Source organism: Aulonocara sp. 'chitande type north' Nkhata Bay, linkage group LG16 (genome assembly GCF_057382095.1).
Source record: "Aulonocara sp. 'chitande type north' Nkhata Bay isolate Kocher_YH1m ecotype deep benthic linkage group LG16, A_spYH_male_GT1.1, whole genome shotgun sequence".
NCBI lineage: Eukaryota > Metazoa > Chordata > Actinopteri > Cichliformes > Cichlidae > Aulonocara > Aulonocara sp. 'chitande type north' Nkhata Bay.
The window spans coordinates 6369706-6384183 of record NC_141359.1 but is presented as its reverse complement, the minus strand read 5'-3'; positions in this window follow the sequence as shown (position 1 = coordinate 6384183).

Below are 14478 nucleotides of genomic sequence, written 5' to 3'. Positions count from 1 at the left end.
AAATAGCTGTAACTTTTGATAGAAGACTCGGATACACATGTTTATGGCTTTATCTTATAGAACTCAAGGTCCCCTTGCTGGGCAAATAGGATTTGCAGCTGTTTGAGCTAAGATTTCCAAGTTATACACATAATGAAAACCTATACTTTGTTTCGGTCGAGTTCCCCATTCAAATGCATGTAACAGTGAGAAACGCACTGTCTTGGCGAAAGAAAGCGTTTTTGTACAACTTCATATAAATAGCTGTAACTTTTGATAGAAGACTCGGATACACATGTTTATGGCTTTATCTTATAGAACTCAAGGTCCCCTTGCTGGGCAAACAGGATTTGCAGCTGTTTGAGCTAAGATTTCCAAGTTATACACATAATGAAAACCTATACTTTGTTTCGGTCGAGTTCCCCATTCAAATGCATGTAACAGTGAGAAACGCACTGTCTTGGCGAAAGAAAGCGTTTTTGTACAACTTCATATAAATAGCTGTAACTTTTGATAGAAGACTCAGACAAACATGTTTATGGCTTTATCTTATAGAACTCAAGGTCCCCTTGCTGGGCAAAAAGGATTTGCAGCTGTTTGAGCTAAGATTTCCAAGTTATATACATAATGAAAACCTATACTTTGTTTCGGGCGAGTTCCCCATTCAAATGCATGTAACAGTGAGAAACGCACTGTCTTGGCGAAAGAAAGCGTTTTTGTACAACTTCATATAAATAGCTGTAACTTTTGATAGAAGACTCAGACAAACATGTTTATGGCTTTATCTTATATAACTCAAGGTCCCCGTGCTGGGAAAACAGGATTTGCAGCTGTTTGAGCTAAGATTTTCAAGTTATACACATAATGAAAACCTATACTTTGTTTCGGTCGAGTTCCCCATTCAAATGCATGTAACAGTGAGAAACGCACTGTCTTGGCGAAAGAAAGCGTTTTTGTACAACTTCATATAAATAGCTGTAACTTTTGATAGAAGACTCAGACAAACATGTTTATGGCTTTATCTTATAGAACTCAAGGTCCCCTTGCTGGGAAAACAGGATTTGCAGCTGTTTGAGCTAAGATTTTCAAGTTATACACACAATGAAAACCTATACTTTGTTTCGGTCGAGTTCCCCATTCAAATGCATGTAACAGTGAGAAACGCACTGTCTTGGCGAAAGAAAGCGTTTTTGTACAACTTCATATAAATAGCTATAACTTTTGATAGAAGACTCAGACAAACATGTTTATGGCTTTATCTTAAAGAACTCAAGGTCCCCGTGCTGGGAAAACAGGATTTGCAGCTGTTTGAGCTAAGATTTCCAAGTTATACACATAATGAAAACCTATACTTTGTTTCGGTCGAGTTCCCCATTCAAATGCATGTAACAGTGAGAAACGCACTGTCTTGGCGAAAGAAAGCGTTTTTGTACAACTTCATATAAATAGCTGTAACTTTTGATAGACGACTCAGACAAACATGTTTATGGCTTTATCTTAAAGAACTGAAGGTCCCCGTGCTGGGAAAACAGGATTTGCAGCTGTTTGAGCTAAGATTTCCAAGTTATACACATAATGAAAACCTATACTTTGTTTCGGTCGAGTTCCCCATTCAAATGCATGTAACAGTGAGAAACGCACTGTCTTGGCGAAAGAAAGCGTTTTTGTACAACTTCATATAAATAGCTGTAACTTTTGATAGAAGACTCAGACAAACATGTTTATGGCTTTATCTTATAGAACTCAAGGTCCCCGTGCTGGGAAAACAGGATTTGCAGCTGTTTGAGCTAAGATTTCCAAGTTATACACATAATGAAAACCTATACTTTGTTTCGGTCGAGTTCCCCATTCAAATGCATGTAACAGTGAGAAACGCACTGTCTTGGCGAAAGAAAGCGTTTTTGTACAACTTCATATAAATAGCTGTAACTTTTGATAGAAGACTCAGACAAACATGTTTATGGCTTTATCTTATAGAACTCAAGGTCTCCGTGCTGGGAAAACAGGATTTGCAGCTGTTTGAGCTAAGATTTCCAAGTTATACACATAATGAAAACCTATACTTTGTTTCGGTCGAGTTCCCCATTCAAATGCATGTAACAGTGAGAAACGCACTGTCTTGGCGAAAGAAAGCGTTTTTGTACAACTTCATATAAATAGCTGTAACTTTTGATAGAAGACTCAGACAAACATGTTTATGGCTTTATCTTATAGAACTCAAGGTCCCCGTGCTGGGAAAACAGGATTTGCAGCTGTTTGAGCTAAGATTTCCAAGTTATACACATAATGAAAACCTATACTTTGTTTCGGTCGAGTTCCCCATTCAAATGCATGTAACAGTGAGAAACGCACTGTCTTGGCGAAAGAAAGCGTTTTTGTACAACTTCATATAAATAGCTGTAACTTTTGATAGAAGACTCAGACAAACATGTTTATGGCTTTATCTTATAGAACTCAAGGTCCCCGTGCTGGGAAAACAGGATTTGCAGCTGTTTGAGCTAAGATTTCCAAGTTATACACATAATGAAAACCTATACTTTGTTTCGGTCGAGTTCCCCATTCAAATGCATGTAACAGTGAGAAACGCACTGTCTTGGCGAAAGAAAGCGTTTTTGTACAACTTCATATAAATAGCTATAACTTTTGATAGAAGACTCAGACAAACATGTTTATGGCTTTATCTTAAAGAACTCAAGGTCCCCGTGCTGGGAAAACAGGATTTGCAGCTGTTTGAGCTAAGATTTCCAAGTTATACACATAATGAAAACCTATACTTTGTTTCGGTCGAGTTCCCCATTCAAATGCATGTAACAGTGAGAAACGCACTGTCTTGGCGAAAGAAAGCGTTTTTGTACAACTTCATATAAATAGCTGTAACTTTTGATAGAAGACTCAGGCAAACATGTTTATGGCTTTATCTTATAGAACTCAAGGTCCCCGTGCTGGGAAAACAGGATTTGCAGCTGTTTGAGCTAAGATTTCCAAGTTATACACATAATGAAAACCTATACTTTGTTTCGGTCGAGTTCCCCATTCAAATGCATGTAACAGTGAGAAACGCACTGTCTTGGCGAAAGAAAGCGTTTTTGTACAACTTCATATAAATAGCTGTAACTTTTGATAGAAGACTCAGACAAACATGTTTATGGCTTTATCTTATAGAACTCAAGGTCCCCGTGCTGGGAAAACAGGATTTGCAGCTGTTTGAGCTAAGATTTCCAAGTTATACACATAATGAAAACCTATACTTTGTTTCGGTCGAGTTCCCCATTCAAATGCATGTAACAGTGAGAAACGCACTGTCTTGGCGAAAGAAAGCGTTTTTGTACAACTTCATATAAATAGCTGTAACTTTTGATAGAAGACTCGGATACACATGTTTATGGCTTTATCTTATAGAACTCAAGGTCCCCTTGCTGGGCAAATAGGATTTGCAGCTGTTTGAGCTAAGATTTCCAAGTTATACACATAATGAAAACCTATACTTTGTTTCGGTCGAGTTCCCCATTCAAATGCATGTAACAGTGAGAAACGCACTGTCTTGGCGAAAGAAAGCGTTTTTGTACAACTTCATATAAATAGCTGTAACTTTTGATAGAAGACTCAGACAAACATGTTTATGGCTTTATCTTATAGAACTCAAGGTCCCCGTGCTGGGAAAACAGGATTTGCAGCTGTTTGAGCTAAGATTTCCAAGTTATACACATAATGAAAACCTATACTTTGTTTCGGTCGAGTTCCCCATTCAAATGCATGTAACAGTGAGAAACGCACTGTCTTGGCGAAAGAAAGCGTTTTTGTACAACTTCATATAAATAGCTGTAACTTTTGATAGAAGACTCAGACAAACATGTTTATGGCTTTATCTTATAGAACTCAAGGTCCCCTTGCTGGGCAAAAAGGATTTGCAGCTGTTTGAGCTAAGATTTCCAAGTTATTCACATAATGAAAACCTATACTTTGTTTCGGTCGAGTTCCCCATTCAAATGCATGTAACAGTGAGAAACGCACTGTCTTGGCGAAAGAAAGCGTTTTTGTACAACTTCATATAAATAGCTGTAACTTTTGATAGAAGACTCAGACAAACATGTTTATGGCTTTATCTTATAGAACTCAAGGTCCCCGTGCTGGGAAAACAGGATTTGCAGCTGTTTGAGCTAAGATTTCCAAGTTATACACATAATGAAAACCTATACTTTGTTTCGGTCGAGTTCCCCATTCAAATGCATGTAACAGTGAGAAACGCACTGTCTTGGCGAAAGAAAGCGTTTTTGTACAACTTCATATAAATAGCTGTAACTTTTGATAGAAGACTCAGACAAACATGTTTATGGCTTTATCTTAAAGAACTCAAGGTCTCCGTGCTGGGAAAACAGGATTTGCAGCTGTTTGAGCTAAGATTTCCAAGTTATACACATAATGAAAACCTATACTTTGTTTCGGTCGAGTTCCCCATTCAAATGCATGTAACAGTGAGAAACGCACTGTCTTGGCGAAAGAAAGCGTTTTTGTACAACTTCATATAAATAGCTGTAACTTTTGATAGAAGACTCGGATACACATGTTTATGGCTTTATCTTATAGAACTCAAGGTCCCCTTGCTGGGCAAATAGGATTTGCAGCTGTTTGAGCTAAGATTTCCAAGTTATACACATAATGAAAACCTATACTTTGTTTCGGTCGAGTTCCCCATTCAAATGCATGTAACAGTGAGAAACGCACTGTCTTGGCGAAAGAAAGCGTTTTTGTACAACTTCATATAAATAGCTGTAACTTTTGATAGAAGACTCAGACAAACATGTTTATGGCTTTATCTTATAGAACTCAAGGTCCCCGTGCTGGGAAAACAGGATTTGCAGCTGTTTGAGCTAAGATTTCCAAGTTATACACATAATGAAAACCTATACTTTGTTTCGGTCGAGTTCCCCATTCAAATGCATGTAACAGTGAGAAACGCACTGTCTTGGCGAAAGAAAGCGTTTTTGTACAACTTCATATAAATAGCTGTAACTTTTGATAGAAGACTCGGATACACATGTTTATGGCTTTATCTTATAGAACTCAAGGTCCCCTTGCTGGGCAAATAGGATTTGCAGCTGTTTGAGCTAAGATTTCCAAGTTATACACATAATGAAAACCTATACTTTGTTTCGGTCGAGTTCCCCATTCAAATGCATGTAACAGTGAGAAACGCACTGTCTTGGCGAAAGAAAGCGTTTTTGTACAACTTCATATAAATAGCTGTAACTTTTGATAGAAGACTCAGACAAACATGTTTATGGCTTTATCTTAAAGAACTCAAGGTCCCCGTGCTGGGAAAACAGGATTTGCAGCTGTTTGAGCTAAGATTTCCAAGTTATTCACATAATGAAAACCTATACTTTGTTTCGGTCGAGTTCCCCATTCAAATGCATGTAACAGTGAGAAACGCACTGTCTTGGCGAAAGAAAGCGTTTTTGTACAACTTCATATAAATAGCTGTAACTTTTGATAGAAGACTCAGACAAACATGTTTATGGCTTTATCTTATATAACTCAAGGTCCCCGTGCTGGGAAAACAGGATTTGCAGCTGTTTGAGCTAAGATTTTCAAGTTATACACATAATGAAAACCTATACTTTGTTTCGGTCGAGTTCCCCATTCAAATGCATGTAACAGTGAGAAACGCACTGTCTTGGCGAAAGAAAGCGTTTTTGTACAACTTCATATAAATAGCTGTAACTTTTGATAGAAGACTCAGACAAACATGTTTATGGCTTTATCTTATAGAACTCAAGGTCCCCTTGCTGGGAAAACAGGATTTGCAGCTGTTTGAGCTAAGATTTTCAAGTTATACACACAATGAAAACCTATACTTTGTTTCGGTCGAGTTCCCCATTCAAATGCATGTAACAGTGAGAAACGCACTGTCTTGGCGAAAGAAAGCGTTTTTGTACAACTTCATATAAATCGCTGTAACTTTTGATAGAAGACTCAGACAAACATGTTTATGGCTTTATCTTATAGAACTCAAGGTCCCCTTGCTGGGCAAACAGGATTTGCAGCTGTTTGAGCTAAGATTTCCAAGTTATACACATAATGAAAACCTATACTTTGTTTCGGTCGAGTTCCCCATTCAAATGCATGTAACAGTGAGAAACGCACTGTCTTGGCGAAAGAAAGCGTTTTTGTACAACTTCATATAAATAGCTGTAACTTTTGATAGAAGACTCAGACAAACATGTTTATGGCTTTATCTTATAGAACTCAAGGTCCCCTTGCTGGGCAAACAGGATTTGCAGCTGTTTGAGCTAAGATTTCCAAGTTATACACATAATGAAAACCTATACTTTGTTTCGGTCGAGTTCCCCATTCAAATGCATGTAACAGTGAGAAACGCACTGTCTTGGCGAAAGAAAGCGTTTTTGTACAACTTCATATAAATAGCTGTAACTTTTGATAGAAGACTCAGACAAACATGTTTATGGCTTTATCTTAAAGAACTCAAGGTCTCCGTGCTGGGAAAACAGGATTTGCAGCTGTTTGAGCTAAGATTTCCAAGTTATACACATAATGAAAACCTATACTTTGTTTCGGTGGAGTTCCCCATTCAAATGCATGTAACAGTGAGAAACGCACTGTCTTGGCGAAAGAAAGCGTTTTTGTACAACTTCATATAAATAGCTGTAACTTTTGATAGAAGACTCGGATACACATGTTTATGGCTTTATCTTATAGAACTCAAGGTCCCCTTGCTGGGCAAATAGGATTTGCAGCTGTTTGAGCTAAGATTTCCAAGTTATACACATAATGAAAACCTATACTTTGTTTCGGTCGAGTTCCCCATTCAAATGCATGTAACAGTGAGAAACGCACTGTCTTGGCGAAAGAAAGCGTTTTTGTACAACTTCATATAAATAGCTGTAACTTTTGATAGAAGACTCGGATACACATGTTTATGGCTTTATCTTATAGAACTCAAGGTCCCCTTGCTGGGCAAACAGGATTTGCAGCTGTTTGAGCTAAGATTTCCAAGTTATACACATAATGAAAACCTATACTTTGTTTCGGTCGAGTTCCCCATTCAAATGCATGTAACAGTGAGAAACGCACTGTCTTGGCGAAAGAAAGCGTTTTTGTACAACTTCATATAAATAGCTGTAACTTTTGATAGAAGACTCAGACAAACATGTTTATGGCTTTATCTTATAGAACTCAAGGTCCCCTTGCTGGGCAAAAAGGATTTGCAGCTGTTTGAGCTAAGATTTCCAAGTTATATACATAATGAAAACCTATACTTTGTTTCGGGCGAGTTCCCCATTCAAATGCATGTAACAGTGAGAAACGCACTGTCTTGGCGAAAGAAAGCGTTTTTGTACAACTTCATATAAATAGCTGTAACTTTTGATAGAAGACTCAGACAAACATGTTTATGGCTTTATCTTATAGAACTCAATATCCCCGTGCTGGGAAAACAGGATTTGCAGCTGTTTGAGCTAAGATTTTCAAGTTATACACATAATGAAAACCTATACTTTGTTTCGGTCGAGTTCCCCATTCAAATGCATGTAACAGTGAGAAACGCACTGTCTTGGCGAAAGAAAGCGTTTTTGTACAACTTCATATAAATCGCTGTAACTTTTGATAGAAGACTCAGACAAACATGTTTATGGCTTTATCTTAAAGAACTCAAGGTCCCCGTGCTGGGAAAACAGGATTTGCAGCTGTTTGAGCTAAGATTTCCAAGTTATACACATAATGAAAACCTATACTTTGTTTCGGTCGAGTTCCCCATTCAAATGCATGTAACAGTGAGAAACGCACTGTCTTGGCGAAAGAAAGCGTTTTTGTACAACTTCATATAAATAGCTGTAACTTTTGATAGAAGACTCAGACAAACATGTTTATGGCTTTATCTTATAGAACTCAAGGTCCCCGTGCTGGGAAAACAGGATTTGCAGCTGTTTGAGCTAAGATTTCCAAGTTATACACATAATGAAAACCTATACTTTGTTTCGGTCGAGTTCCCCATTCAAATGCATGTAACAGTGAGAAACGCATTGTCTTGGCGAAAGAAAGCGTTTTTGTACAACTTCATATAAATAGCTGTAACTTTTGATAGAAGACTCAGACAAACATGTTTATGGCTTTATCTTATAGAACTCAAGGTCCCCGTGCTGGGAAAACAGGATTTGCAGCTGTTTGAGCTAAGATTTCCAAGTTATACACATAATGAAAACCTATACTTTGTTTCGGTCGAGTTCCCCATTCAAATGCATGTAACAGTGAGAAACGCACTGTCTTGGCGAAAGAAAGCGTTTTTGTACAACTTCATATAAATAGCTGTAACTTTTGATAGAAGACTCAGACAAACATGTTTATGGCTTTATCTTAAAGAACTCAAGGTCCCCGTGCTGGGAAAACAGGATTTGCAGCTGTTTGAGCTAAGATTTCCAAGTTATACACATAATGAAAACCTATACTTTGTTTCGGTCGAGTTCCCCATTCAAATGCATGTAACAGTGAGAAACGCACTGTCTTGGCGAAAGAAAGCGTTTTTGTACAACTTCATATAAATAGCTGTAACTTTTGATAGAAGACTCAGACAAACATGTTTATGGCTTTATCTTATAGAACTCAAGGTCCCCTTGCTGGGCAAACAGGATTTGCAGCTGTTTGAGCTAAGATTTCCAAGTTATACACATAATGAAAACCTATACTTTGTTTCGGTCGAGTTCCCCATTCAAATGCATGTAACAGTGAGAAACGCACTGTCTTGGCGAAAGAAAGCGTTTTTGTACAACTTCATATAAATAGCTGTAACTTTTGATAGAAGACTCAGACAAACATGTTTATGGCTTTATCTTATAGAACTCAAGGTCCCCTTGCTGGGCAAACAGGATTTGCAGCTTTTTGAGCTAAGATTTCCAAGTTATACAAATAATGAAAACCTATACTTTGTTTCGGTCGAGTTCCCCATTCAAATGCATGTAACAGTGAGAAACGCACTGTCTTGGCGAAAGAAAGCGTTTTTGTACAACTTCATATAAATAGCTGTAACTTTTGATAGAAGACTCAGACAAACATGTTTATGGCTTTATCTTAAAGAACTCAAGGTCCCCGTGCTGGGAAAACAGGATTTGCAGCTGTTTGAGCTAAGATTTCCAAGTTATACACATAATGAAAACCTATACTTTGTTTCGGTCGAGTTCCCCATTCAAATGCATGTAACAGTGAGAAACGCACTGTCTTGGCGAAAGAAAGCGTTTTTGTACAACTTCATATAAATAGCTGTAACTTTTGATAGAAGACTCAGACAAACATGTTTATGGCTTTATCTTATAGAACTCAAGGTCCCCGTGCTGGGAAAACAGGATTTGCAGCTGTTTGAGCTAAGATTTCCAAGTTATACACATAATGAAAACCTATACTTTGTTTCGGTCGAGTTCCCCATTCAAATGCATGTAACAGTGAGAAACGCACTGTCTTGGCGAAAGAAAGCGTTTTTGTACAACTTCATATAAATAGCTGTAACTTTTGATAGAAGACTCAGACAAACATGTTTATGGCTTTATCTTATAGAACTCAAGATCCCCGTGCTGGGAAAACAGGATTTGCAGCTGTTTGAGCTAAGATTTCCAAGTTATACACATAATGAAAACCTATACTTTGTTTCGGTCGAGTTCCCCATTCAAATGCATGTAACAGTGAGAAACGCACTGTCTTGGCGAAAGAAAGCGTTTTTGTACAACTTCATATAAATAGCTGTAACTTTTGATAGAAGACTCAGACAAACATGTTTATGGCTTTATCTTATAGAACTCAAGGTCCCCGTGCTGGGAAAACAGGATTTGCAGCTGTTTGAGCTAAGATTTCCAAGTTATACACATAATGAAAACCTATACTTTGTTTCGGTCGAGTTCCCCATTCAAATGCATGTAACAGTGAGAAACGCACTGTCTTGGCGAAAGAAAGCGTTTTTGTACAACTTCATATATGAAGTTGTACAAAAACCTATACTTTGTTTCGGTCGAGTTCCCCATTCAAATGCATGTAACAGTGAGAAACGCACTGTCTTGGCGAAATAAAGCGTTTTTGTACAACTTCATATAAATAGCTGTAACTTTTGATAGAAGACTCAGACAAACATGTTTATGGCTTTATCTTAAAGAACTCAAGGTCTCCGTGCTGGGAAAACAGGATTTGCAGCTGTTTGAGCTAAGATTTCCAAGTTATACACATAATGAAAACCTATACTTTGTTTCGGTCGAGTTCCCCATTCAAATGCATGTAACAGTGAGAAACGCACTGTCTTGGCGAAAGAAAGCGTTTTTGTACAACTTCATATAAATAGCTGTAACTTTTGATAGAAGACTCAGACAAACATGTTTATGGCTTTATATTATAGAACCCAAGGTCCCCGTGCTGGGAAAACAGGATTTGCAGCTGTTTGAGCTAAGATTTCCAAGTTATACACATAATGAAAACCTATACTTTGTTTCGGTCGAGTTCCCCATTCAAATGCATGTAACAGTGAGAAACGCACTGTCTTGGCGAAAGAAAGCGTTTTTGTACAACTTCATATAAATAGCTGTAACTTTTGATAGAAGACTCAGACAAACATGTTTATGGCTTTATCTTATAGAACTCAAGGTCCCCGTGCTGGGAAAACAGGATTTGCAGCTGTTTGAGCTAAGATTTCCAAGTTATACACATAATGAAAACCTATACTTTGTTTCGGTCGAGTTCCCCATTCAAATGCATGTAACAGTGAGAAACGCACTGTCTTGGCGAAAGAAAGCGTTTTTGTACAACTTCATATAAATCGGTGTAACTTTTGATAGAAGACTCAGACAAACATGTTTATGGCTTTATCTTATAGAACTCAAGGTCCCCGTGCTGGGAAAACAGGATTTGCAGCTGTTTGAGCTAAGATTTCCAAGTTATACACATAATGAAAACCTATACTTTGTTTCGGTGGAGTTCCCCATTCAAATGCATGTAACAGTGAGAAACGCACTGTCTTGGCGAAAGAAAGCGTTTTTGTACAACTTCATATAAATAGCTGTAACTTTTGATAGAAGACTCAGACAAACATGTTTATGGCTTTATCTTATAGAACTCAAGGACCCCGTGCTGGGAAAACAGGATTTGCAGCTGTTTGAGCTAAGATTTCCAAGTTATACACATAATGAAAACCTATACTTTGTTTCGGTCGAGTTCCCCATTCAAATGCATGTAACAGTGAGAAACGCACTGTCTTGGCGAAAGAAAGCGTTTTTGTACAACTTCATATAAATAGCTGTAACTTTTGATAGAAGACTCAGACAAACATGTTTATGGCTTTATCTTATAGAACTCAAGGTCCCCGTGCTGGGAAAACAGGATTTGCAGCTGTTTGAGCTAAGATTTCCAAGTTATACACATAATGAAAACCTATACTTTGTTTCGGTCGAGTTCCCCATTCAAATGCATGTAACAGTGAGAAACGCACTGTCTTGGCGAAAGAAAGCGTTTTTGTACAACTTCATATAAATAGCTGTAACTTTTGATAGAAGACTCAGACAAACATGTTTATGGCTTTATCTTATAGAACTCAAGGTCTCCGTGCTGGGAAAACAGGTTGTGCAGCTGTTTGAGCTAAGATTTCCAAGTTATACACATAATGAAAACCTATACTTTGTTTCGGTCGAGTTCCCCATTCAAATGCATGTAACAGTGAGAAACGCACTGTCTTGGCGAAAGAAAGCGTTTTTGTACAACTTCATATAAATAGCTGTAACTTTTGATAGAAGACTCAGACAAACATGTTTATGGCTTTATCTTAAAGAACTCAAGGTCCCCGTGCTGGGAAAACAGGATTTGCAGCTGTTTGAGCTAAGATTTCCAAGTTATACACATAATGAAAACCTATACTTTGTTTCGGTCGAGTTCCCCATTCAAATGCATGTAACAGTGAGAAACGCACTGTCTTGGCGAAAGAAAGCGTTTTTGTACAACTTCATATAAATAGCTGTAACTTTTGATAGAAGACTCAGACAAACATGTTTATGGCTTTATCTTATAGAACTCAAGGTCCCCTTGCTGGGCAAACAGGATTTGCAGCTGTTTGAGCTAAGATTTCCAAGTTATACACATAATGAAAACCTATACTTTGTTTCGGTCGAGTTCCCCATTCAAATGCATGTAACAGTGAGAAACGCACTGTCTTGGCGAAAGAAAGCGTTTTTGTACAACTTCATATAAATAGCTGTAACTTTTGATAGAAGACTCAGACAAACATGTTTATGGCTTTATCTTATAGAACTCAAGGTCCCCGTGCTGGGAAAACAGGATTTGCAGCTGTTTGAGCTAAGATTTCCAAGTTATACACATAATGAAAACCTATACTTTGTTTCGGTCGAGTTCCCCATTCAAATGCATGTAACAGTGAGAAACGCACTGTCTTGGCGAAAGAAAGCGTTTTTGTACAACTTCATATAAATAGCTGTAACTTTTGATAGAAGACTCAGACAAACATGTTTATGGCTTTATCTTATAGAACTCAAGGTCCCCGTGCTGGGAAAACAGGATTTGCAGCTGTTTGAGCTAAGATTTCCAAGTTATACACATAATGAAAACCTATACTTTGTTTCGGTCGAGTTCCCCATTCAAATGCATGTAACAGTGAGAAACGCACTGTCTTGGCGAAAGAAAGCGTTTTTGTACAACTTCATATAAATAGCTGTAACTTTTGATAGAAGACTCAGACAAACATGTTTATGGCTTTATCTTATAGAACTCAAGGTCCCCGTGCTGGGAAAACAGGATTTGCAGCTGTTTGAGCTAAGATTTCCAAGTTATACACATAATGAAAACCTATACTTTGTTTCGGTCGAGTTCCCCATTCAAATGCATGTAACAGTGAGAAACGCACTGTCTTGGCGAAAGAAAGCGTTTTTGTACAACTTCATATAAATAGCTGTAACTTTTGATAGAAGACTCAGACAAACATGTTTATGGCTTTATCTTATAGAACTCAAGGTCCCCGTGCTGGGAAAACAGGATTTGCAGCTGTTTGAGCTAAGATTTCCAAGTTATACACATAATGAAAACCTATACTTTGTTTCGGTCGAGTTCCCCATTCAAATGCATGTAACAGTGAGAAACGCACTGTCTTGGCGAAAGAAAGCGTTTTTGTACAACTTCATATAAATAGCTGTAACTTTTGATAGAAGACTCAGACAAACATGTTTATGGCTTTATCTTATAGAACTCAAGGTCCCCGTGCTGGGAAAACAGGATTTGCAGCTGTTTGAGCTAAGATTTCCAAGTTATACACATAATGAAAACCTATACTTTGTTTCGGTGGAGTTCCCCATTCAAATGCATGTAACAGTGAGAAACGCACTGTCTTGGCGAAAGAAAGCGTTTTTGTACAACTTCATATAAATAGCTGTAACTTTTGATAGAAGACTCAGACAAACATGTTTATGGCTTTATCTTATAGAACTCAAGGTCCCCTTGCTGGGCAAACAGGATTTGCAGCTGTTTGAGCTAAGATTTCCAAGTTATACACATAATGAAAACCTATACTTTGTTTCGGTCGAGTTCCCCATTCAAATGCATGTAACAGTGAGAAACGCACTGTCTTGGCGAAAGAAAGCGTTTTTGTACAACTTCATATAAATAGCTGTAACTTTTGATAGAAGACTCAGACAAACATGTTTATGGCTTTATCTTATAGAACTCAATATCCCCTTGCTGGGCAAACAGGATTTGCAGCTGTTTGAGCTAAGATTTCCAAGTTATACAAATAATGAAAACCTATACTTTGTTTCGGTCGAGTTCCCCATTCAAATGCATGTAACAGTGAGAAACGCACTGTCTTGGCGAAAGAAAGCGTTTTTGTACAACTTCATATAAATAGCTGTAACTTTTGATAGAAGACTCAGACAAACATGTTTATGGCTTTATCTTATAGAACTCAAGGTCCCCGTGCTGGGAAAACAGGATTTGCAGCTGTTTGAGCTAAGATTTCCAAGTTATACAAATAATGAAAACCTATACTTTGTTTCGGTCGAGTTCCCCATTCAAATGCATGTAACAGTGAGAAACGCACTGTCTTGGCGAAAGAAAGCGTTTTTGTACAACTTCATATAAATAGCTGTAACTTTTGATAGAAGACTCAGACAAACATGTTTATGGCTTTATCTTATAGAACTCAAGGTCCCCGTGCTGGGAAAACAGGATTTGCAGCTGTTTGAGCTAAGATTTCCAAGTTATACACATAATGAAAACCTATACTTTGTTTCGGTCGAGTTCCCCATTCAAATGCATGTAACAGTGAGAAACGCACTGTCTTGGCGAAAGAAAGCGTTTTTGTACAACTCATATAAATAGCTGTAACTTTTGATAGAAGACTCAGACAAACATGTTTATGGCTTTATCTTATAGAACTCAAGGTCTCCGTGCTGGGAAAACAGGTTGTGCAGCTGTTTGAGCTAAGATTTCCAAGTTATACACATAATGAAAACCTAT